We start from the raw sequence: 25732 nt of genomic DNA, 5'->3' as shown, positions 1-25732 counted from the left end.
CTAATAAAGAGAGGGCTAAAAATTCCAATGATATCCATACAAAAGAAGTCATCCTTTCTGTGTCATTCTTTACCATATAATTATAATAACGATAAAAAACATGGACTATTGAGTCACACAGTCTGGGTCCAAATCCTGACTCTTTCATATGCTGGGTAATTACAGGCAAGGGGCTTTGTCTCAGTTTCTACATCTGTAAAATGGAACTGACATTAGGACCTAACTCAAAGGATCATTGCCAGGAATGAATGAATTAATATGCGTAAGAGTTTTGGACCAGCGCTTGTCACGTAGTTCATACTCTGTACGTGTTTGTAGTAGACATTTAATATGTTTATGTCATCCCATCCTATGGTTTTTCATGAGAAAATCTTCTACTATTATGAGTCCCACCTTAGTCTCCCCTGCAGCAAAATTAGCAGTGGCCAACTCTAACCTAGAATTCAACAGGGAAGGAAAGTCTGAGAAGCATCATTTTAGCTTAGCTAGGTTGACACAAAATGGAGCTATCACAGATGGGAACAGTAGATTGTGGGGGCTGTACTGCCACACTAAGGATTTTCAGGGGACAGAGTAAAGTCTTAGAAGTTTTCGTTTTATTTTTAAGTAGAAGTAGCTTGATCAGATTTGCATTTAAAAAGACCTCGTCTGTGGAAGGGTGGAGAATGGATTGGCAGGTGGGAGACAGAAGCAGCAAGCACGGATTGTCGCAGTTCTCTGTAACTTCTAAGGGACTGCTTCGAATCCTTGTGGGACGAGGGGAGATGAGAATGCATCAACAATCGCGAGGGTGACTTTAGTTCTAATTATCTGTGACAGAACACAAAAATAGAATATATGTACACACATCAGATTAAGATACTTTTTTTCCAGAAGGCATTCAGTCCATTTAATTAGTTTCCCAAAATGTGGTGTTGTTATTGATTTAATGCTGAATTTTTTCCACTGACAATGTAAGTGTGTCAAATGATCAGAATAATTTACTTAAATTTTCTTATCATGCACCATGTAAAACAAAAGCTGTAAAGGACTGAATTGACTTGCCTGGAATCAAAGAGCACTCTGTGTAATAGCTCTAGACTTGTGTGTGAATTTCAGTTCCAAAAAAATGGAAGTAGGACAGAAGGAAATAGCCATCCCATGGAACAGCCCTCGGCACTGTCCACAGGCTCCCCTCTGTCTCCAGTCTTCCTTGTGACTGCTTGGGCATTTGTGCCTAGTTCTAGCTGATGGACTGTGCACAGAAGTGTTGTATCCCACTCTGGGCTGAGGTAGCTTGAATCTGGGCTGGCTTCCTCAGTTTTCTCTTCCCTATTGTGGTCACTTGAAGGCCACATGTTCCAGACAACAGGGCTACAAGACAGAAGAGGGTTGCCTGATCGGGATGGGACTTCATGTGAGTGAGAAACGGGTTTTATCATGAAAAATAACTGGAGTTTGTTACCCCAGCATGGGCTAGCATGGCCTGCTATGGGTTGAATGTGTCCCCCAAAAGTTCATGTGCTGGAAACTTGATCCCCATTGTAACAGTGCTAAGAGGACTGTGCCCTTGTGAATAGATTAATCCATCCACAGACTAATGAGTTGATGGTTTCATGGGTTGTCATGGGTGTGGACTGGTGGCTTTATAAGGAGAGCACATGAGAGAGCTCCTGCCATCCTTGCCATGTGACAGCTGCATTGCTGTAGAGAGTCATCCCAAGAAGAAGCCCTCATCACATTTATTCCCTGGACCGTGGACTCATCAGCTTCCAAAACTGTCAGAAATAAATTTCATTGCTTTATAAATTACCTAGTTTCATGTATTCCATTATAAGTGACAGAAAACTGACTAATACATGGCCTGACTAACATACCTGCAGAAGCCTGTGTCAGGCACTCCCACATCTATTTTCCCACTGAGCCATCTAACGAACCTATGCTAAAGCAGGGCTTAGAAAGTTTATGTAACTTACCTAGTTTGTAGTGGCACTGACAGGATTTGAACCAGTTGGTATGGTTCCAAAACCCATATTTTTTCTATCCCACAAAACTGTAGTATACTGTATTGCTGTCTCACTAAAGAATCTAACGGATCCGGCCATGAGAAGCACCAAGAGACAGAAAGTCCCAGCTGGTCCAAGGTCATCACCAGATCTCCTTATTAGCCCCTCTGTCCTTTCTTTCAACTTATTTTTCCTTTTAATTCTGGAGGCAAAGTAGCACTGTGGTTAGAGCATGGATTTTTGGAGCTCTGCCACTTACAAGCTTGGGACCTGAACTAGGATTTTTCACCTCTGTAAGCCTCAGTTTCCTCATTAGCAAAAATGTGGATAAAAGTCTCTGCCTCATAAGGCAGTTGTGAGGATTCAATGAAATGGTGACTGCAAAGTATTCAGCATGGAGTCTGACACACTGGTAGTACTTAGTAAATAGCAGCAAATGCCTGTGATAGCCCAAAGCAGCCATTCATTTTAAGGTGCAATAGATTATTTTTCCAAAAAATGCTTTCCCTGGAAGCTAACTGGATAAGAGGTCTCAGGCCACAATCTCAGAGGTGGGGGGCATTTTGTCAGCTTGTTTTCCTCCTAAGTCTGGGCTTAAACTTTAATTCCCATCACTAGTCATTGTTCTCCGAAAGAGCTCTGGACTTGGCATCCAAGAGGCTGTTCTTCAAGAGCGGAACCTCTCTTAGAATAGGTGTTCCATTGCAAATTTCAGGACACTCAAAATCAGGTCCTCTTCTACAAAATGAGAATACTAATTTCTGTTTTACAAGGCTGATAGGAGGGTTAAAGAAAATTCGAGGAGAAAACCTGTAGTACAGTCCCTAGCATGCAACAGGCATCTGGTAACCAAACAAGGTATCTCCATGTCCTCAGAAGGGAGGCTGGGCAAGTCCCCTGAAGATAATGGTCGAGGATTCAGCTCTGGGTAATGTCTTGCAGGACACATGCAGCCTTTAAAAAAAAAACCTTTTTTTTTTTTTTTTTTTTTTTTGTCGTTTTTTTCGTGACCGGCGCTCAGCCAATGAGTGCACCGGTCAGTCCTATATAGGATCCGAACCCGCAGCGGGAGCGTCGCCGCGCTGCCAGCGCAGCACTCTACCAAGTGCGCCACGGGCTCGGCCTAAAAAAAAACCTTTTTTTTTTTATCATGGATAAAACACTCAACATGAGAACTACTCATATTTTTAAGTGTGCAATACAGCCATGTTAATTATAGGCATGATGTTATACAGCAGATCTCTAGAACTTAATCATCTTGCATAACTGAAATTTTATATCCATTGAACAGTTACACCTCATTTACTCTTCTCCCAGCCTTCAGCAGCCACCACTCTGCTCTCTGCTTCTACGTGCTCAACTATTTTAGATACCGCCTGTAAGTGGGATCCTGCAGTATTCCATCCTTCTGTGACTGGCCTATCTCACTTAGCATAATGCCTTTAAGATTCAACCATGTTACAGCACGTGTCAGGATTTCCTTCTTTTTTGATGCTGAATAACATATAGCCTTTTGATAGTGATGACACGGAAACTATCATTTTCTTTTCTTTTTTATACTTAATAATTTTTTACTTAAAAATTGTACATATGTAATTTATGTTAGCTGTAGAAAACCTAGAAAATACACATAAATCAAAAAGGGGGGGGAGAAACCCTCCTATAATTTTAACAGCAGAGATACTTAAATACCACAAATTTATAAGATTTGTGGTATATCTTCCCATTTGACATTTTTTACACCTCTATCACATTCCAACTATATGAAACTATAAAAATGGCTGACATTTTTCTAGGTGTGTATTATAAAAGAAAAAAGTTTTATAATACAGCTTTTAAAATTTTTTTTCATTGTATGTGTTTATGGGGTACAGTTTGTTGTTTCAGTACATCCATATATAATGATCTAATCAGAATAGATAGCATGTCTAGCACCTAAACATCTATCATTTCTTTGTGGTTATAACATTCAAGATCCTCTTTTCTGGCTATCCTGAAATATACAATACAATATTATTAGCTATTGTCACCCTAAGGCACCAGAACTTGTTCCTCCTATCTAACTGTAGCTTTGTAACTTTGTACCAGTAAACAACTTTTCCCCAACTACATCCCCTCCATCTTCCCTATCCCTGCCTCTGTTAACCACTATTCCACTCTCTATTCCTCTTTTTTTCTCTCTTTTTAATTTATTTTTCTTAATTGACCCATAATAATTGAATGTATTTATGGAATACAATAAGATATTTGGGTATATATGTGGCTTTATAATCTGCTTTTTTCCCTTAGCAATGTTTTGGATCTATCATTCCATACCAATAAGTATCTATAACTGCTTATTACACAGCTGCATAGTATTTCATTGTATGGCTAAAGCCTAGACATTAGGTGGGTCCCAAGTTTTTGCTATTGCAGTCAACACTGTAATCCTCAATGCTGAAATACTCACAAGGCAAAGCTTAATTAGCTCTGCTGTCTGGTTCCTGTTCCTATTTCAACTCTCCTGCTTGTCCTTATATTATAAATAATTAAAATGTTTTCCAGTTATGACTATCTAATTACATACTAATGTTTCCTAAGTCAAAAGATCATTTCTGCTATTAATTACAACAGAGACACTCTTTCTCACAAACCCAGTTCTTATTTCATATCAAAAACAACTTATTAGTCTAGACTGATCTTCACAGACCAGAGTCATCTTTTACAACAAATGAATATCAAGCAGAATCTCTGGTAAGAAGAGAATTACATCATTACTTAGTAATTCAGGCTGGAAAAAATGAGTTCCAAAACAAGGGAATTGGGGTATGAAAGCAGTTTGCTAAATTATAGGCAATGTTGCAAAGTGGCAAGAGAATAAGCTTGGAGTCAGACATAACTAGGCTAACATTTGACACTAAGCCTTACTTGCTGTGTGTTCTTGAGCAATTTACTTAACTTCTCTGAGCCCCAGCTTCTGTGTCTGTAAAATACTTATTACTATCCACTGCAGGATTGTTCTAAAGATTAAAATGATAATAAATGACACCAACTAATTTTTTGTTACAAATTGAGAAAGAGATTAAATTCCCCTCTTCCCATGCAGAAAGCAACAGAAAAGTACCAAGAGTGAAATTTCTCCTCCTTGACTGTTAAGACATGGAGGGTAGCTGAAGCCAAGACCCTCTCCAACCCAGCAGAAACTGTCTCCTAGTCCAATTCTATCTCTGATATTTCAGACCAGCAGAGTTCTCCATGAATAGGGTGGCCAAGAAATTTACATCCACATTGAGACACTTTTGAGACTTAACTGGGGCACTATAAATAGTTATTAGGGGCAACAGGTGTGAAGTTGAGCTCTTCCGGCAGACTCACCACCCTAGTATTAACCAGATAATGACCAGTCTATATGAAGCAAGTGGGAAAATCAGGTCGTTTCATTCCAAAGTCCTCATCTAAGCTGTCTCAGCTATTCCCCATGTGACTGAGGAAGAATAATTCAGTCAGACACAGACCAAAGTACGCACAAGGTTTATGTGGCCTGTCCAGAAAGACTTTTGATAATGTCTTTGAATTACCAATTCTGTTATGAGTAGTCTTCTTGAGCTTAGCAAACTTCTTTCTCTCCCTCATAAATCTTGATGTGCCATTTTATAAGATTTGTGGTCTATTTTTCCATTTGGTATTTTTTACACTTTCATCATATGTCAGTTATATGGTACTGCAAAGATGGCTGAGCTGTTAGTCTCTGCTTTCAAGAAACTCACAGTTAAGCCAAGGAGACGATGCAGAAACCATTAACAAAAATGTACAATGCAATCAATTCCAACATGGAGGTGGGTGCAAAGCCCTAAGGGACACAGAGAAAAGGGGTGATTGGCTCTTCTCTGGAAGACTCCTCTGAAGTGGTAACGTGAGGCATCTGAAATAACATTTGCCAAGGGGAGAAGTGCAGGAAGCCCCTTTCATGCACAGGCTTAAGGAAGTTTGAGAGTGTGGGATACTGAGGACCTATGCTACCATGTGGCTGGAGCCTGCTGTGAAACAGGATGAAGGGGTGGCCTCCAGACTCTCTCCAGGTTCAACACAACTCTCTCCATCAGGGGAAACCTGAACCAAGCAGTCTTCTGGCTCCTTCCACCTCTCTAACAGAATTTCCAGTGGCCCCAGAACTTCTCGGAAAGCTCTGACACACTTTCTTCGAACTTCTTTAGTACTGATGCCGCTGTCTGTCTCAACGCCTTAAAGTGTGTGTGTGTGTAAATGTGATGCCACATGCCCCCTAAACTCTGCCAGGTTTTTGTACCACTGACAACTTTGTGAATGGATGCCCTACTCTGACCTTTACAACACTATGTATAATTGATTTTAGAAGAGGTTTTTCTTACAGAATTCAAAATTGGTATAATAATATGGGGAACCAATGTGAGACCAACACTTACCCTATTCTGAGTTTGCACCCTTTTATAACTGTTTTTCTTTTATCATTTCTGTAGGGTATTAAAAGAATCAATGTGCCTCTAAATAACTCTGACCTCTTCAGAAAGTTGCATTTGATTCAAAGCATTTCCCGTTTTGTTTTGTTTTGTTTTAGGCAAGTGAGAAAATGAGCAGTCCAGCCATATGGAGATGGAATGACTCAACGGTAGTCCCATCTCACAGGGCCCACTTACTCACCAACAGAGAGAGTTCCAGTGGAGATAAGAGTGGGTGTGTCCGTGTCCCTAGACTTGAGGATGGAGGGAAGAGGCGAGAGGGTGTCCCAGAGTTTTGCAAACAGGCCTCTATTAGGTCTCTCACTTATAAGAGACAAGAAACGATTCAATGGGGCTCAAGAAAAACAAATATTAAAGGATTTATTGGCTATCTTAGCTGAAAAATTCAGAGATAGGACTGATCAGACAAGCCTGAATACAGACACCTAAAGGATATCATGGAAATGTGTCTCTTTCTATCTCTCCACTCTGCTTTCTCATTTGTTAGCTTCATTTCAAGCAGCCTCTTCCATCACGCTGATGAAACAGCTACTCACTGGCCCTGGTTCATTATCTTTGCAACTCAGCAACCCCAGTGGAAAGAGAGGTTCTCTTTGCCAAAAGTTCCAATGAAGTCCTGGGGTTGAGGCTCATTGGATTCACATGGGTTGTGTGTCCACCCCTGAACCAATCACCATATGCAGGGTATGAAGTAATCCAGTGAGCCAGGTCTTAGACAAAGGGTGGAAGGAAAAAAGCAGGCAACTCCACCAGGGCCTGGGAGCTGATGTGGGGAGCCTTGGCTCACCAGTAATTGGCAGTGACTGGCTCACTCTTTGCCGAAACTGCTTTCTCTTCTTCCTAGATATACATCTTAATTACGGTACCCATCTCCTGACAGCGAGGTGTGGTCATGTAACCGAGTTTAGCCAATGAAAGGTGAAGAAAAGTAACATGTATTGCCTCTGAGCCATCAAAACCTCTCAGCCAACGTGGGAAGCCACAAACAGAAGATGGCAAAGCACACATGGAAATGGGACCTGGCTCCCTGAATCTTTACCACTTGGAGAAAAGCTGCCCTCCAAACATCTGTGTTGAATATTCTGTCATGTTTGAAACATTATGCTTTTTGAGGATTTGTTATAGCAGCTAACACTATCTTAACTAATAGCGAGACAAATATCAGAAAAGTGGGATTTGTAAACTGTGCAGGCAAAAATAGCTTATGTTTGTGACAAAGCTTCTGCGGGTTTGGTGCTAGAGATTTCAGACATCCTGATGGGTTTAACCAGTCAGTTACCATGGCCTGACAGAAGTGTTGGTCAAGGAGTCAGAAGACATGGGTCCAAGGCTGACTCTGCTACTGATAACTGTCTAATCCGGGGCATGTCACTTCTCTCTGACCCTCATTTTCTTCATCTGCAAAATGGCAATTGCAATATCAGCTTGACTGTCTGACTGTGAGGGTCACGTACAGTTATGTGAGTTCGAGTGAATGTCGACTGTAAAGCACTGGGCCGGCCTTAGACAAACTGATTACCTGATGCTGAGAAGCCATGGAAAGCACGTGGATTCGCCCAGTGAGTAAGAGCAAAGCGTTAATGAGTCCATTTGGTCTCACACAAGAAACTATTTTTTCCCATTCATAGAACCATAAAAATTAGCACCAAGAGAGGCTTTGGGAAGAAAAAACTGAGCAAGACATACATCCCGCCCCAAGGAAAGAGACAACACAGCCGTGTCCCTGTCTGCTATAAGACAAGCTCGAAGCCTCCCTGCCACCCCTTATTTCCTTCCCACTCTCACTCAAGTCCCATCTGCCACTCAGAACTTTGCCTGTTTGTTTGTTATGTTTTTCAAACCTGGCCACTCCTCGGGCTTCTTCCCCTTCTCTCCTGGGCTAGTAAAATCCACCACAAGGTGGCCAAGTGATCCTTCTAAGACACAATAATGCCATTTCTCTGGGCCTGGACGCCTCTTTTTAATCCAGAACCCAAGACTCATAAACTCTTCCAGCATGGCTTTCAGGACCCTCCCAATCTGGATCAACCTACCCTGTCTAACCATATCACCCCCAGTTAGGTCAAACAGATCTCTCTCCATTCCCTGGATATCCCAGCTGCTTTCAAGATTGTTTTCTCTGCCTGGGAGTTGTAGGCAAATGGAAATGAGGGAGCTCACGAGTTCCGAGTTCCAAGCTGAAGACAGAGATGGGAAACATCTCTGTAGAAACAAGAACTGAAGACGTGGAGCTGGTGAGATCAGCAGGCAGTGTAGGTCAGGAGAGAAGGGAGAGCAGCCGAGGGGAAGAGAGGGGACAGAGGAAGGGGAATCTCAGCAAGACCCATGTTTGCGAGGCACTGAAGCTGGAAGCGCCAAGGCAGAAGAAGAGTAAAAAGGTGTCAGTGTGGGAGAAGATGTGGGAGAGGGAAACAACACAGAGCACAGGGAGAGAGAAGGTGACATCAGTGCTGCAGGGATTGCAGGTGGGCAAGGCGGCAGAAGAAGGAGGTCCCTGGATGAGCCTAGGAGAGAGTCAGGAACTGCGTGCATTGGAGCAGCTGCTGCAGGAACAGGGATGGAGAGCAGACAGGGAAAGGAGGCAGTGGGAGGAGCCCACGTTTTGGAGAAGAATGATTCAAGGTAACCCAAGTCGGCTCCCTAAAAAGCAACCCATTGTGCCTGGCCCCTGGTGGTGGGGAGTTGCTCTCTGCCTCACCTTAAGGAGATTTCAGCAGCTGCCACCTGTTTCCAGGGCCCAGCCAGGCTGGGGCAGCACGAGCTGTTTGGCCACCCTTTGAAAGGAACCGAACAGCAGGTGCTGAAATCCCATTTACTTCAAAGCATCTCCCTCCTTCGCAGCCGCCTCCCCCTCCGCCCACTTGGCTCACAAATATCTCCCATGGAGAGCTCCTGGGGACCACTTCCCACAACCTGCTAACAGAGAAGCCATCCCCAGCCATGGCCATCAGCAGATGCAGCCCAAGCACAGATGTCAGAGAATCAAAACAGGTTCCTCTAAGTGGCAGCTTTGTGACCTTGAGTAAGTGACATTTCCCAGCTAAGCCTTAGTTTCTTCTTCTGTCAAATGGGGACAACAGTTCTTACCTGAGAGGGTAGATGTTAGGATTGAATCAGAAAATGAACATTAAACCTTACAGAAAATGGTAAAGCTTCCCATGAGGGTTTGTTGTTAACAGTGTTCTGACCATGGAAATGCACACTGGCCTAGACCTTTTCAGGCAGGTCTTCCTTAAACCCCTTCTTTCTCTCACAACCCACATCCAAAGCATCAAAATCCCTGTCAGCTCTGCCTGGTACATATACCATGAATTCTGCCATGTCTCACCACCTCCACCACCGTCATGGTAGCTCAAACTGGCATCATGGCTCTCTCTGAAAGTTCCAGTCACTGTGCAGCTCATCTCAGAACTTCCAATCCTGCATTCCTACAGTCTCTGTTCTCTCAAAGCAGCCAGGATGACCTTTTTCAAAATGCAGCCATCACATCATTCCTCCCTCAAAACCCTCCAATGGCTTCTCACTGCATGCACAAGAAAATCCAAGGTCCCTGGCGTGTCCCACAAGGCCACCCGTGACCCGCCCCTCCCACTTTCCAGCAGCTTCTTGCTGCTCCATGACCACACCACGTCGTTCCCACCCCAAGTCTTCTGCTCTGAGCTACAACTCACCCACCTATTTGATTCAGGTCTTTGTTGATATAGCACCTACTCAGAGAGGTCCCCCTGCTATCTTATTTCAAAGCATACCCCTCCCCAGCACACCAGCCCCACCTCTACCTCAGCTCTTTCACCTTCGTCCCTTTATCCTGTTGTATCTGTCTTCACAGAATACGGACATCATGTTCACATGGGTTTGTTTGATATCTACAGTATCACCCCCAGTCAAATGCAAGTTTTGTAAAGACAGGACCTTTTTCTGTTTTCTTATCCTCAGCACCCAGAAGAGTGCCTAACAGGTGATCAGCTCTTGATAAATACCTGTTGAATGAAAGAACAAATGAACCAATGTCCTTCCCACATCTGTCTAGCCCAGCAGAGTCCTGAATTCTGACTAGACCGCTCCACACAGCCCAGCTGCGTATACAGATAGGCGCTTTCCCCTGAAACCCCGGATCCTGGCAAGCTTGACTCCTTGAAAGGGAAAGCAGAGAACCACTTGCTTAATTTGATCCATGGAACTGCTCGTCACCAGTATCAGTTTAACCTGTTGAGTGGCAGCAAAAGGTGCAATCTTTTATTTATCTTTTGTAGTAAGGAGCAGATACATTCTCATTGTATAACATTGCAGCACAGTTGTATACAGAGCAGGTAATAAAAATCCCTTCCCCTTTACCCACACTCCTGCAGTCCCGCTCCTCATCCCCACCAGGGACTTCTGTCAGCGGTTTGATGTGTTTCCTTGTTTTCTATGCACCGACACACGCATACATCTACATACACACATAAAATAAAATTGGTATCACACTGTCTGCTATGCTGAAACTTACTCTTTTACTTAACAGTACACTTTATGTATCTTTCCACCTCAGCTCATCTAGATCTTCTGCATTTTTTTCAGTGGCTGCCTGGTATTCCCTAGTATAGATACAATAGAACTTTATTTAATGCTATGTGGAGCACACAGCCCAGCTCCTATCTTTGGCTATTACAAACACTGCTACGACAAACCTCCTTGTATACACAGTGTAGTACATGGAGATATTTATGTAGAAGAGATACATAAAAGACAAAAGACAGTCCTCAATTATATTTATATATTTATGAGCAGTTAAAAATAGAAATAATTATAGTATAGAATAATCTCTTATCAAGAGACCAAGAGCTCAATTTCCCAAAGATTGAATGTTAAATATGATGATAAGGGAGAGGGAATTAACACTTAACAAGGGCCTCTGGAGCTTTTCATGGATATCTCACATTAAACCTTACAACCACTCTGCAGGATGGCTATATATTGTTGCCTTATGAAAATTGAAGAAACTAAGGCTCAGAGAGCAGAGGTGGCATGTCTAAAGATCCCCAACTACTAAGTGGCAGAGCTGTGACCCAACAGCTCTGCTTGCAAAGCCCGTTGTCTTTCCAACACACCACGGCTTCCGATTTTCACCCTCCCTTTTCTGTTCAATAGAAAGAAAAGATTTTGCCTGTCAAAGTTTCTCATCTGCAGTCACTCTTTCTGAGTTACCTGCTGTCCCACCTAAAAAAATACCCTTCTCCTTTACTGCTCATCAGTAAACCGAGAGGACCATCCAAAGTGTGTGTGCTTTCATGGAGAATTCCCTCTGTATCCTTTCCCAGGAGGGAGGAGAGAGGGCTCTTTTTAAGGCTGTCTCCTAGCTATTATAAGAACCCATTCACAACTGTCCCAGCTTTGGCTGGTGACAGGGGCTTCGGAGAGTCCTGCCTTGTCCTGGAACACTGAGTGAAGAGCGAACAGGTCCCTTAGCCAATGCAAGCAAACCCTTTCTCAGTAACAAAGGAGGCTCCAAGATGTCTTGATAGCTTGGCTCTCAGGTGGCTAAAAGAAAGACAGAAAAAGCAAGGAGACCAAACATGCATCCATGAAGACAGCCACAGTTGGGATACTGAGGAACAGGAGGAAAAAATTGAGAAGTAGCCAATTATGCAGAAGCAGGGGTCATGGAGTCACGAGGCTTCGGCATGATGGGGCTGGAAGGGGCCTGGAAGATCTACCTGTCTAATTTCACATCCAAAATGCGGGTGTCTTCTGCAGCCTCCCTGTCAAGAGCAGCCAGCCCCTTGCTCTTGCAGGCCTCGCTGACGTGGAGTGCATCACTGCCCCAACACCAAGGTCCGCCTTTGCACATCTCTGCATGTTAGAGTGCGCTTTGGAAACTGGCCTCTCCTTCACTTCCACCCACTGGTCCTAGGTCCACTCTCTTGAGACCCCACAGAACAAGTCCCATCCTGCCTCCCAGACAGAGCCCTTCCAGCCTTGAGAAATGCCCCAATTCCCCAGTGTCTGCGACACCTTCCCAGCAGGTCTGGAGGAGCTGCAGGATAGAAGTTCTCTTAACAAACAGGTCTGGCCTTTCTGGTTAGGAGAGCTGTCTGGACAAAGAAAACCAATCCCGCTTGTCTTTTGAATCTGCAGCCAGATGGAGAGGGAACAATGGCCCCAGGAGAAGTAGGGGGAGGACCTGCCTCTTCACATCTTAATGAAGGTGTGAACTTTGAAGCTGTATTATGAGCACTTGAAAGCCTACCCCTGGTTACGCTCCTTTCAGCTGCTCACAGTCACCCTGGATAATGAGGCCGCAGCTGTGTGGGAAGCACTGGGGCAGGAGAAGGGGAGGACCAGGGTTATCTGGAAGCAGGAGATTCGCAGGCCCTGGCAGAAAAGCCACCCTTGCTGCGGGCACTGCCCTGTGACCAGGCCCCAGCGGCTTTCAGGGACAAGGAACTCTCTGTTCAAGCCAAACGAGATCAGTAACCCTATTACGGAAAGGAGAAAGGCCTGGAGAGTCCTTTTTATTTTATTTTTATTTTTTAACTTCCTGGGTAATAAAAATAATGACTCTCACCTAGACGGCTCCTTACATTATCACACCATTTTGATTCACACAAAAGTCTCTGTGAGGCAGAAAGGACAGTGGCTCAGAGAAGACAGGGACCCTGCATGAGGTTACTTGGCCACTAATTGGCCAGTCAACTAGTTCCAGTCCAGGTCATTTTCCATCCCACAACCAACACTTCCCTTAAAGCCTTCAGGTCAAGTCTCAAAGTATTCACTGAAATAGCAAAACATGATCAGTATGCAAACAACAGAATAAAAGTCCGACATTGATTGAGTACTTCCTATGTCCTTAGCACTGGTCTTTCCCTTCTACAAGCATTATCTCATCTAATCTTTATAACAACCAAATGGGGTAGGTATTATTATTATTATTATTATTATTATAGATGGGGGAAACTGAGGCACAGAGAGAGGTGACTTACCCAAGTTTGCACAGCCAGCAAATGACCAGGCCACAATTTGAATTCAAACTTTTTTAGAACCTTATTTCCCATTGTCACTGTAATACTTGTTTGTTACAGAAACTGGGAAAACCCAAAGACACAAAGAAAAAGAAAATAAAGGTCCCATCACCCAAACCTGAGAGTTATATTCATGTCCTGCTTTTTTCTCTATGCACTTATATTTTGTATGTATTCATTCAATATGCACTTACCAAGCACCTACTGTGTACCAAGCACCATTCTGGGTACTGGGGATTCAAAGGTGAACAAGACCAGACATCTCAGGGGACTGACATTCTAGAGGCAGCTTCTTCCCTACTTCAGTGGCCCTGGTCACCTGCCTGGCTTGCAGGCTTCCTTCCGCAGCACTGCCCTCCTATAAAGTGCCAGAGGGCTATCACCATAGTTTAAAGAAACCATGTGTTACCTGAATGCTCATGTGAGCCTACCCAACATCTATGTGCTCAGTACCTCTGTGCTAATGGCCAACATGGCAGCAAGTAGTTAAGGTGCTGGATTTTCTCCTTTCCTGCTCTGTTTCCACAAAGATGGAAAGTTACTCTGGGTGCTCTTAAGGTCATCAAATATGTCATGTCACCCAGCTGTTCTGGGTCCCTTGGACAGAGCAGCTCACTGGTTGGAAAATAGAACCAGACCTAACCTCCCAGCTGGGTAGAAATTCCCATTTTCTAAATAGGAGAACAGAGGCTCAGAGAATAAAAAGTCAATTGCCCAAAGTTACCTTGAGCTTGGAATCTAAGTCAGGTCTTTGTAGCCAAGCCAGCTTTGAAAGGCAGCAGGACAAGGGATTTTCAATCTCTCTGAAGGCGCAGACGACCCATTTACAATCCCAGAATGGAAGAATCGGTCAGTTAGGCCAAGCTCCACAGCAGAGAATGCAATTGGTGGCTGACACTCCGGAGCTGTGGTTCTCAAGTCTTTTGGTCTCCGGAACCCCTACACACTTGTAAAAATTATTCAGAACCCCAAAGAGTTTTTGTTTATATGGATTATATCTATCAATACTTACTACATTAGGAATTAAAACTGAGAAATTTTTAAATGTTTATTCAATAATTTAAAAATAACAATAATAAACCCATTACCTGTTAACATGAGTATCATTTTTATTTTTAAAAAACTATATTTTTCAAAACAAAAGAATTTAATGAGAAGAATGGCCTTGTTTTATGTTTTTGCAAATCTCTTTAGTGTCTGATTAACAGACGAGAGCTGGATTCTCAAATCTGCTTCTGCAGCCAATATGCTGCAATACGTTGTTACACTTGAGGTATATGAAGAAAATCCAGCCTCACACAGGTGTGTAGTTGGGAAAAAGATAAATCTTTTAATAGTTTTTTTTTAAAGATAATTGTTGTTCTTCATTAGTACTACACCAAAACTCAACATGTGGTAGCTTCTTAAAGATTAGTTGCAATGTGGAATCTGAATGCACATCAACAAACTTTACGTATTGCAGTAACATTAAAACCCATTGGTCTATCTTGTGTTTTGAATGTTTTCTTTTACACATGTATGTTTTGTAACATCATACATTGGCCATTTGGAAAATATGCATTCCACTGAGTCACTTAGATTTTCCAGATATTGACATGTTTTGTGATATTAGCCTCTGGGAAATTTCAAGTCAAGTATGTGAAAATATGAACAGAAAAAGGGAAATATCTTCATACTATTGTGAAAATAGTTTTGACCTTGAGGATCTCTTGAAAGGGGCTCAGTGATCCCCACAGAGGTTCTAAGACCACCCTCTGGGAACTTCTGCACTAAAGGGAGGGACAGGGGATAACCATTGGGAAATCCAGGTGTGGGTGTCTGAACCCCAATCCTCTGAAGGCAGGAAACCCACAAAATTGGAACTAAGATGGACAGCCAGTCCCATGGCTGGGAAAAGACAGATTATGAGTGCTTAGGCAGGGTCTCAAAGGTCATCCTTCTGTGAACAGCAAAAGACATTTGAGAAGCATCAGGCCCCAGCAGGCAGGACCCAGCCACTAGATCCTGGTCAGGGAGTGTATTTAAGCCCTGCTAAGATGCTAATCTACCTCCCTCTTAGCTAGATGGTGTCTGCAGTGGAAAGGGATGCCAGCTGGACAGAGCTGGACAGCAGTGGCCAGGAATAAAGTGAGGTGAATGAACGTACATCGAAGGAACACCTTAGTGATGATTTTGCCCATCTCTTTGGGGTTGGAGTCAAAACACAAAGAGTCTACGAAAAAATAAGATCAAGGGATGACAAGAGGAGAAACAAGGAAGGACCCAGGAGCAACAGGCACCCGATTTGCTCTATGATTTTTGTAATACTCTGTGCCATAACCTGATCCTTCCCAGGAAGCATCTCGTGTCTTCATTCTCCTGTCCCAATCCTAGGTCAGCTCTTGGCATCTCTCTTCTTGTACTGGTCTCTCCACTTTCAGGACTGGCCCCTCCAATCTACCCCAACCCTGCATTCAGAGCTTTCTTGCTGTAATACAGATCTGATCATGTGTTATCCTTGCTTAAAACTCTTAAGCACTCCCCCTCATTGTCTGCAGAGTCAAGTCCAAATTCTTTGCAGAGACACAGACACCCGGCACCCCTTGGCTCTGCTGTCCTTCCCACTCACCTCTTGCTGCTCCACCACTGACCCCTCTGTCCAGCCACGCCTCGAACACAACAGCCTGTTCCCCTCTTTCTGTCTTTGTGCACATTCTCCCCGAGGCTCGAAGGACTCTTCACCTGCTTGTCCTTCAACATCCCGCTCAGTTATACCTCCTCTCAAAAGCACTTTGGCATTTTCTCTGCATTCATTTTTCTCATATGTAATTATCCGTGTGTCTTTCAAGATGCGGTAGCCATTAGTGCTGTCATCTAGGTAGCTCCGTCTTCCCCTGCCCCCGCAGTGATCCAATGAGCAAAATCTCCCTCCCCCTAGCATCTCCCCAACCTCCCTGCCAACTTGTGATGTATCTGTAATGTACCCTCTGAGATTTGGAGATTGTTAATGCAGCGCACCCTAGCCTAAACTAACTGAGCTGGTTATCAGCAATGGCAAACCATAAGTCTGCCTTGACTCTGAGTCTTAAACAAGGCTGGCCCTGCCAGTGCCCAATAAATGTGTCAGATGCTTCCCTCCCCTGATCCTACTCTGTCCTCCAATTATCCTAGACTTCTCTTTCTGGTCTTGGCTCTGCTTTTGCTTTTTGCTCCACTTCTGTGTCTGCCCAATGCACAAACTTCCTGGCTCTAGTCCCTTTGACTTAAGGGTGAATATGAGCTTCCCTGGCCTTGACCTTCAGTGCTCTCTAGCCACTGCTTGCTGTTTGCTTTTACCCCCTGCTGTATGAAGGAATTTGGCCCACCCAGAGATGTCTGTGCCCTGATCCCCAAATCCTTACATGGTAAAAGAGACTTCACAGATGTGATTAAGGGCACAAACCTTGAAACAGGGAGGTTATCCTGGATCATCTGGGTGAGTCCAATCTAATCCCACGAGTCCTAAAAGTGGAGACCCTTTCCCAGCTGAGTCAGAGGAAGATGTAACCATGGGAGAAAGTCAGGGAGATGCAGTGCTGCTGGCTTTGAAGATGCAGGAAGGGACCCATGAGCCAAGGAATGCAGTGGTTGATGGAAGTCAAAAAAAGCAGGCAAATGGATGTTCCTTTTAAGCCTCTGCAAAGGAGCACAGCCCTCCTGACACTTTAATTTTAGCCCAGTGAGACCTGCATTCGACTTGTGACCTATAGAACTACAAGATAATAAATCTGTGCTGTTTTAAGCCACAAAGTTTGTGGTAATTTGATACAGCAGCAGTTGGAAATGAATACACTACCTCTTACCCCTTGAGTCTGCTCTGGACAGCTTTCCTATCTGATAGGGCTAAGGCATCAGGCACATTCCCCTCACTTGCCCTTGAGGTGAGAGTGAATGGTAGAACCAGGTCATAAGCCCAAGTCCACCTTGACTGGGAAATTGTGAGAGAAGGGCTGTGCAACATAGCACAGAGACGAAGGCACAGTCTCCAGGGCCAGAAGCCCATCTTTGCCATGCCAAATCTGTCCACTTATCCAGTTTATTCCTGAATCTTTGCAATGAGGGTTTTGTTTTTCTAAATTATCTTTTCTGGCTTTTATTTCTCATGCCTGAGTTCTCCAGAGCCACTGTCCATTTAACTGAGAAACAAAGGAAGAAAGCAAAGGCCATAGCATCTAGGGTGCCTGCCACAGCAGTATTCTGTTTCTGACATGGCTGTGGACTGGAATTAAGGAAAATGTGGTACATCTACACAATGGAATACTACTCTGCTATAAAAAGGAATGAAATACTGCCATTTGCAACCACATGGATGGACCTAGAGAGAATTACATTAAGGGAAACAAGTCAGGCACAGAAAGAGAAATACCACATGTTCTCACTTATTTGTGGGAGCTAAAAATAAATAAATAAATACACACCAAAAAAAAACTGGGGGGGGAGAAGACATAACAATTGCAATTCCTTGAAATTGATACGACAAGCATACAGAAAGGACATTGTTGGGAGGGAAGGGGGAGAGGGAGGAGGGAGGGCGTTTCGGTCATGGGCCACAGTAATCAACCACATTGTATATCGACAAAATAAAATAAAATAAAATATTTTTTTATAAAACCTACAAAAATTCTAAGTTAGAGATAACTAAGGGCAAAACACATATGTTACCTTAGACATCGTGGGGTAAGGGAGAAGAATCAGAATGTTCTGAGCAGCTGTTCCAGTTTGTGACCAATGAAGAAAGTATAAAATTATTGAGATGTGGATGGCACTGCTAATCTCTTATTCTTTTCCACCTATGTATTTTTCTTTCAATTAGTTTTGGGTTTCTTACCCAAGCTTCTCTAAAATAAAAATTTGGGAAGGCCCAAAAGGCTACATATCTAGGTGTTAACTCTGAGTAATTTAATGAGCTCCTTTCCATGGGTACTTATATTGTAATGAGTAATTTTGCTTTAAAGAAAAGCAATTTGAACTTTCTCCCTTTGCATAGAAAGCAAGGTGGGAAGAGGGGAGAAAAGAGAAAGAAAGGAAATATGATGGGACTCTGGACCTTTTGCACCTTTTTATAAGTAACGCAGTTTTGCATTTTTGTTAGTTTATGCCTCCTTGTAAAAAATAAAAAATAAAAATAAATAAAGGTGTCACAAGAAGAGGAGCAAAAGCCAGCACAAAGGTTGGAAGAAAGACATATTTGAGATTTGAATGCTAACTCTGATGCATCCTGGCTGTGTGGCCTTGGACAAGTTGCTTAACCTTTCTGAGCCTCAGTTCCTTCACCTGTAAAATTTGGAAAATAATGTTCACTTGCAAGTTTGCTGTAAAGGTTAGGCAAGATAATGTATAGAGTGTTCTCAACAGAGTAGCTGGCACACAATAGGAACACACCAACAGCACCTAGTAAGAGTGGAGCACAAAGAAAGAGTGCAGATTTCAGGTTGGCTGCAACTGTGACCACTAGGGGGTGATCAAGAGCCCCTTTCACTACATCACCAAAGAGGAGAAACTTGAATCCTCATCAGGCTAAGAACATGGTAGGACATCACCTCTGGGATAAAGTCTTCAGTGAGAGGAATCGAAGAGGTTAAAGCTTCTGTGTCGAGAGTTGATTCTCAGATCTCTCCCTGTGGGAGGTCTTTCTCTCTTCCCTTCTACATGGCTGTCATAGTTGGATGCACCAGGGCAGTAGGATTGCTAGAAACAAGCTAACTGAATTTTCAGGAATTCTGCAGGTGGGTGTTACTCAGCCATCATTAAACATTAAGTTGCAAAAACTTACAAGTCAATTAATTATCTTAAAAACAAATGTAGGCCACCACCACCCTGGGACCCTGCCGGGATTCTGAGGCATGAGGCCTGGAGAAACCAAACCCAGCTGCAAATAGGCAAGCTGCTGCCACCGCCACAGGCTCCACCAGGGTCCTGAGTTATGGAGCTGGGGGAAGCTAAGCCCGGCCACAACCAGGTAAAGAGCAAAAACATCATTTCCACGTGGGTAATCCACCATAGCCACCACAATTGTCATGGCTGCTGCAAAAGCAGCTAGTCTCTATAGCAGCAGTCACAGCCACCATGCAGATGGAACGCCAGACTCTCAACTGCATTGACACAAGGAGAGGCACCAGTGGGACCCCCCCAAAAAAGAAGAGGTCCTCTCTCTCCACAAAGCACACTCCAGAGCAATAGAAGAAGCATCTACTTTACAATAATAGGGAAGGACCTGATTGCACCTGTCTCAGTACTGGACAGATCATCTAGGCAATGAACCAGCAGAGAACAATTAATCTACAAGATGGAGAGAACAAATCTATGGTTATTAGAGGGGGGAGGGGAAGGGGAAAGGGAAGAGATTAGATAAGGGGCATAAAGAATATGTATGATTTGTAACAATGAATATGCTAATAAAAAATTTTTTTAAATGCGGTTAGTATTCAAAAATCATTACTTCCAAATGATTTTACTGCATTTTACTGTTAGCTATGCTCTTGCGGTAATGTCTATTGTATCTTTATGGTGAAAATATTCTATAATGGCAGACTACTGCATGTTTTCCCAGTCTAGCATTCAGTGATGTTATGTTGGTAGCTTAAAATTGGCCATGGTGGGAGTATTTGCACCACAGACATTGGCAAACCCAATCAGGGCTTGATGTGTTGTTTTGTTGATTGTCTATAGCAGGAGCCAGCAAACTACATTCCATGAACAAAATCCAGCCCACTGCCTGTTTTGAACAACCAGCTGTGAGCTCACGGGCCAGCACTGTGAGCTGCAGAGACCAAGCTGGGCATCCCCTTCTGCCTGTTTCCCCTTCGACCCCCATCACCTTACTCTCTGGCCAGGAACAAAACATCACCACTGCCCAGGATCCATGCTGGTTGTCACCTACATGCTGGAGACTCTGTTGTTGGCAACTGCTGGGCACCAAGCAGTAGGATCTTAGTCCAGGAGCAGGGGACTTGGCAAGACACTCCAGCTCTGAATGTCTGCCCAAGCTGAGAAGAATGGGCTCTCTGGGAAAAAAGAAGGGTGAGCTGGGATCTGGGTGTCACAGGAACAGAGAGTAAAATTGACCTTGGCAGTCAGCATGAGCTGCAGACCTTGTTGTGGGCAAAGTCCTTATGGGGGAGCATGGCTCCTACATCGGGGGATGGCCTCTGGCTGGAAGAAATGTGGGGCTGGCAGTGATAACCATTCGTTTCCCAAACTCTGAGAGCAGCTCAGTCTAGCAGGCAAATAAACGATTATAAACCCACTTAGTGAATGCTATTTGGGACTCAACAGGAACTATGGGAGCATAGCTAAAACACAGCCTGGGCTGAGGAAGGGACCAGAGAATGCTTCTCAGAGGAGGGACAATGGATCTGAGACTTGAGAGAAGAGCAAGAGTTAGCTAGGCAGGTAGAGGGCAAGAGCACTTGGGCAGAGAGAGCACTTGAGCAAAGAAATGGAAGTCAGAATATCATGGTCCATGATCCAGGAACCTCAAGGCATTCTGTGTATGAATTAAACAGCAGGTGCTCATGGTAGATCAATCTGCAATTGTTTGAGGAACCTCCATACCATTTTCCATAGAGGCTGCACCATTTTGCAGTCCCACCAACAATGTATGAGTGTTCCTTTTTCTCCGCAACCTCGCCAGCATTTATCGTTCAGAGTCTTTTGGATTTTAGCCATCCTAACTGGGGTGAGATGGTATCTCAGTGTGGTTTTGATTTGCATTTCCCGGATGCTGAGTGATGTTGAGCATTTTTCATATGTCTGTTGGCCATTTGTATATCTTCCTTAGAGAAATGCCTACTTAGCTCTTCTGCCCATTTTTTAATTGGGTTGCTTGTTTTTTTCTTGTAAAGTTGTTTGAGTTCCTTGTATATTCTGGATATTAATCCTTTGTCAGATGTATATTTTGCAAATATTTTCTCCCACTCTGTTGGTTGTCTTTTAACTCTGTTAATTGTTTCTTTTGCTGTGCAGAAGCTTTTTAGTTTGATATAGTCCCATTTGTTTATTTTTCCTTTGGTTGCCTGTGCTTTTGGGGTCGTATTCATGAAGTCTGTGCCCAGTCCTATTTCCTGAAGTGTTTCTCCTATGTTTTCTTTAAGAAGTTTTATTGTTTCAGGGTGTATATTTAAATCCTTAATCCATTTTGAGTTGATTTTAGTATATAGTGAGAGGTATGGGTCTAGTTTCATTCTCCTGCATATGGATATCCAGTTATCCAGCACCATTTGCTGAAAAGGCAGTCTCTTCCCAGTGTATCGGCTTGGTGCCTTTGTCAAAGATCAGATGGCAGTAAGTGTGTGGGTTGATTTCTGGATTCTCTATCTTATTCCATTGATCAGTGTGTCTGTTTTTATGCCAGTACCATACTGTTTTGGTTATTATAGCTTTGTAGTATAGTTTAAAGTCAGGTAGTGTTATGCCTCCAGCTTTATTTATTTATTTATTTATTTTTTTGCTCAGCATTGCTTTGGCTATGCATGGTCTTTTATTATTCCATATAAATGTCTGGATAGTTTTTTCCATTTCTGAGAAAAATGTCATTGGAATTTTGATGGGGATTGCATTGAATTTGTATATCACTTTGGGTAGTATGGACATAGAAAATGAAATTTATTGCTTACAGTTTTGGAGACTGGAAGTCCAAAGTCCAGGGAACAAATCTGGTGAAGGCTTTCTTTGATGGTGACTTCACTGATGGCAGGGTATCACACTGAGAAATGGTGGAGCAGAGAGAGAGAGAGAGATAGCTCCTCATGAACTCTCTTTTCTAAAGCCCTCAGAACCATGCCCATGACCACCATTTTTAATCCATTCACTACAACCTGGTCCTACAACCTTATCACCTCTTCAAGGCCCCACTTTTCAATTACTGTAATAGGATTCCCACCCTCAACAGTTATAGTGGGAATTAAGCTTCTAACATATGGACTTTGGGGGACACAATTCAATCAACCCACAGCAACCTCTTTCCCTGGATCAGGAAGAGAACTCTAGAAAGTCTGAGAACACTGGTAAAAATAATATCGGAGGATGGAAGGAAATTGTTGAGGGTATTCCTACTTCCATTTTCCTGGCAAAGCAGGAAGCAAGGTCTCAAGGAGCAAGGTAAAATTTTGCAACAGCCCCTATGGGGAATGGGGGAGGCTTCTGACCCAGACCACACAGAAAGATTTCCAGGAAGTTGTAAAAGCCCAGTAGAGGTTGAGTCACGACTCCATAGGAATGGGGCATGCTGGTGGCTGTCTGGATCCAACAGTAGGACACGTGGGGCTGGGCTAGTAAAGGAATATAGCCACAAGGGAGAGTGAACACAGAGTCTCCATGGAGTTCTGCTCCAGGAGTTAGTTGGGCCAGGCTTAAAGGTGCAAAAATGAGTACTGCCACAGAAGTAATGTTCTTTTTCCCCTTTGGACGGATAGTACATTCCACTGGAATTTGGCCAAATCCTGGCTTGCCTTATCTCCCAGGACTAATTTTAATGGCTTCACAGAAACATTTTCACACCACACTTTTTTGACAAAAATACGTGAGGGTTCCTAGCAGAGAAATGGAAACAGAAGCCCTCCTTCCATCTGCCAGTGTGTTGACCAGCGGAAAGAAGCTCGGTGGGTCCACATCATTTTTGGTTCTGCAAAGCCCAGGGCAAACCCTTGGAGGCTCGAGAGGTGAGAATCTAGCCTGCCCACATCTCAGATGAGGGAGTAATTGACTCCAGTTTTTTGTAATAAGTTTCAATTCATGCTGCACTTGTTCATGGATTGCCACGCTCACCTATTTGGTCATGGAGGAATGAGTGTGAATTCTAAAATTACATCAACCTGAGTTCAAATCCTACCCTTGCCACTTACCACAAGACCCTGTACAAGCCACTTCATATCTCAGAACCTCCATCCTTCATCTGTAAATTGGGGTTAGTTATAACTCCCTGATGGGGTGGCAGTGAAGATGAAATAAGATAATTTATGTGAAGCCTGGATCGTGCAAAGTACTTATCAGATGGGATCTATGTGTGCTGGAGCCAACTCAGGCTGGCTCACAGGGCTGGTTGTTAAGCAGTCAGGAAGTTTGCCAGCCAGTGGTTAAACCACTAGTAGCCTGAAATCGCCATGGTGGGAGTGCTTACACCATAGAAATTGGCAAATGCAATACATCAGGACTTTTTTTTTTCTGGAAATATAGTTTAAAAATCACAGTTTATATTATTATTTTCCTTTCTCTTCTTTATAGCTTAGAAACAACCCTGTATGATTATCCCCATTTTACAGAAACAAAATGAGGTTTAGATTAAACAACCTGAAACAAAGTTACAAATATCCAAACAAAAACTTTTTTTTGGTCTACAACTCTAGTGCAATCTTCACTCTCCTGTGACAGCACAAATCTAATGTAGTACCATTCTGAGTGCACACAGATCCAATCTTGGTTTCTGGTACCTCTTTTCCAGCCACTTCAGTGGAGATGTGATCTCTCAGGGCCTCAAGCTTCGCCCTGGACAACTTGGTTTCACCTTCCCATCGTGAAGCCAGAGCTCTGTGTCTACTACTGAAAAGCCCCAGGGGTCCCACCTTATCCTTAAGGTTTCACATTTGTTAATTTCACCATGTATTTATCACCAAATTTCTACACATACTTCACTGCCTATGTAGCATCTTTATGCTAATTGGCTTCAAGGGCTCCAGACATATGATTTCATTGTTCCTCAACACCCAGTGGTGAGGGTTGGAGATCCGAGCCCTTATTTTACCACTGAGAAAAGTGACTTGGCCAAGGTCACCTAAGGAACCAGAGGCAGTGGCAGCCAGCTTTCCTTTTATTCCAGCCTAGGCTGCTCCATCCACTAGCAAAGGGCAGAATGGCAGCTGCAGTCTTTCTCCTTAAGGAAAAGAATATGTCAAGGGCTATCAAGACTCTAGCTGCAGGGCACAAACTCATTACTAGCTAGGGTTAAGGATAAAAAAAAAGTCCCTGCATGATATACTACCATCCAATTATGAGCTTCACCCAGGCTTGAAGCAGTTGACATTGTCCACAATCAAGATTCTAAACCCAGTCTGGATGAGGACATAGTTTGCATTCTCTGGCTGTGGAGTGATTTTGAAGTAAATCTGGGAAAAATAAATAAATAAATAACATGGACAGAGGTTCATGCTGCCAGATTCTTCGAGCTGACATTATTACTGTCACGCCCAGTGATTAAGAAGAAAATAAAGGCAGAGTCCCACTTGTCTAATTTGATTATCAGAGAAGCTCTGAGTTGATTGCTAACGTCTGCTTGCAATTGGGGGCAGAAAAGAGGTATCCAATGAGGAGAAAGCCAAGAAATCACACAGAGGGGTCTGCGATCTGTGTAAATGAAATTTAATAATAAATGGGATGTGATCCCAGATAAAGAGGTAAATAACAGGCAGAGAAAAGGGAGGTTCAGATTGTATAAGCAGAAAGGGGATTCCAGCCAACCTGGCATATTTGGAGACATGGCTGGCATTGAGGGGGGAAGATAGGCTCAGGGCAAGAGTGAAGAGAAGGAGGCAGAGGAATGAAAAAGAGGACAATGAATTAGAGATGAGATCACAGTGTGGATGTGGTCTCAGGAGAGGTGATTATAAGAATGGTCAGGGGCAGTGTACAAGGAGGCTTCTGTGTGTGCAGGGAAGAAATGTGGCCGAATAAGGGGGATCCTATAGCCGAGCAGAAGATTGCAATATGGAGGGCCAGCGTCTACTTGAAATCCACCAGCACACTGTATAGGAAAGAAAGGGGCAGCTCAGAGGCTGCTCTGCTCCAGCAGGTAAGGGAAGAACCACAGCAGCCAGGCAGTAGTAATGGCTGGGCACCTAGCAGTCCACGCCTAAAGATATTTACTACATGTGCAACCTACAATCTAATGCCCCAAGTGGCGGCACGTTGAACTGTTCAAATGGTGTGGAGGGGGAATGGCTTGTTGGGGAGGGTGCTGGGCTTGAAGTCTGAAGACCTGGGGGAAAAGACAACTTAAAACAAGGAAACTGAGGTAGCCCTCTGAAGATTAAACTGCACAATCAATATGTTACAGATCAAAGCAGAGATGGACAAAATTGCATTAAAGTGACAGAAAGGTACCCAGGCTGAGAAAGAGTTTGATTAAAAGTATTAAACGTATCCAGAAAAGAAGATGGTGAGACTGAAGGGGACTTGACGGGAAAAAGAAGCATAACAAAAAGAAGGACCAGAGGCAGCGCCTCTTCCGGTAAATTCAAACAAGAGTTTTACTGCAGACCTA

This window comes from Cynocephalus volans, chromosome 17, assembly GCF_027409185.1.
Source record: "Cynocephalus volans isolate mCynVol1 chromosome 17, mCynVol1.pri, whole genome shotgun sequence".
In the NCBI taxonomy this organism is placed as follows: domain Eukaryota; kingdom Metazoa; phylum Chordata; class Mammalia; order Dermoptera; family Cynocephalidae; genus Cynocephalus; species Cynocephalus volans.
This window is presented reverse-complemented; position numbering follows the sequence as displayed.